Below are 1372 nucleotides of genomic sequence, written 5' to 3'. Positions count from 1 at the left end.
CATTATATTTTTAAAGTTATGGGTTCAAATCTATTATATTTGTAATTTTAATGAATTTTTACACATAAATTTCTACTCCGCGTCAAAAGTTATGGGTTCAATTGAATCCATAACTAACACACTACATTGTTAATATAGGTGATATTTGATATGAAGATAAGTAAATAACATAGTGTAAAAACTATTGTTTTATCCACCTTTTTTTTATAGCTTTTGTTACATTGCGCACCGCAGTAATATTATGCCAATATTGTACCGTCACATATATATATGTATATGAAAATGTTATTGGAAAACGATTTTTTTTATCCTTTATAGAGTGGGAAAACTACAATTTTGTTTTTTTTAAAATAAAATAAAATAAAATAGGTAAAGCACAATTTTTGGAAAGTTAGCTATTGCTAATTGCAGCATCAAACAGTAAAACAGAAGACGTATAAAAACAAAAGAAATGCGTCTGCCGGGAGTCGAACCCGGGTCTATTGCTTGGAAGGCAATTATCCTAACCGTTGGACTACAAACGCTTGTTGTTGAAAAAGTAGGTTCTTTATAACTTAACCATGATTCACTAATTGCAGAACTAAACATTAAACATTAGAAAGAACTTTTAGAATGGTAAACAATACACATTATAAGAATCGGACTACTGAAATATAAACTTATCGCCCAGTAAATTTTTTTCGGCGTTTCAAAACTGATTATACACTTTTTTGTAGATTTGCATGACAAACTCGATCTCTATTATAAAGCTGTTATTTTAAGATTTGTTTAACCCTCTCAACAATCCCACCAGCAATATAAAATTTCACAATTTCTCTAGTAGTCGAAAATTACGTAAACCTATGGAGTAATATATTTATTTATTTTCTTTTTATGATTTTTGGAGAATGCTAGGAAAATGGATTGCTTGAGTTAAAAAAATGTAGAGGGGGGAGCTTACGCCTTACTCCATCCGTACATAAGACTACTTTTGATAAGAGTCAAAAAGTGATGGATCAAAGCTATATCCATAAAATAGCATAGATATACCAATTACTCATACTATACAAAGAAAATTTCAACCTTTCAAAAGTTGAAAGGAATGGACAAAATCAGATTTTTAGCTTTTGTTTCACCTTTGCCAAACAATATAAAGAAAAAGATTAATGATGCTTTCCTTAAACGCCACTATTTAGATGTAAGAAATGTGAAGCTATTATATTGGCAGAGTTCATTACTTGTTTGTTAAATTAAAATGCATTCGAAATGAGGGCTTCTTCTTGCTCCAATTTTGTGCCCCAACTAGTACTTATAAACATTATATTCTTTCTTCATATCTTTCACAATGAATACAACCTCCTTGCTCCCCTCTAAGTATATGTGCATTAAAATT

The 1372-nt window shown here is 29.9% G+C and overlaps 1 non-coding gene across 1 annotated transcript; it reads right to left on the bottom strand.

Annotated features, from left to right (window-relative positions):
- Positions 1–452: 452 nt before the first annotated feature.
- TRNAG-UCC (transfer RNA glycine (anticodon UCC)) lies at positions 453–524 on the bottom strand. Its single transcript has one exon. It is a non-coding gene; the product is annotated as a tRNA-Gly (tRNA).
- Positions 525–1372: the final 848 nt, after the last annotated feature.

Source organism: Nicotiana tabacum, chromosome 3 (genome assembly GCF_000715075.1).
Source record: "Nicotiana tabacum cultivar K326 chromosome 3, ASM71507v2, whole genome shotgun sequence".
Taxonomy (NCBI): Eukaryota; Viridiplantae; Streptophyta; class Magnoliopsida; order Solanales; family Solanaceae; genus Nicotiana; species Nicotiana tabacum.
Note: the sequence above shows the minus strand (reverse complement) of the source record. Positions and strands in the feature narration are given on the sequence as shown.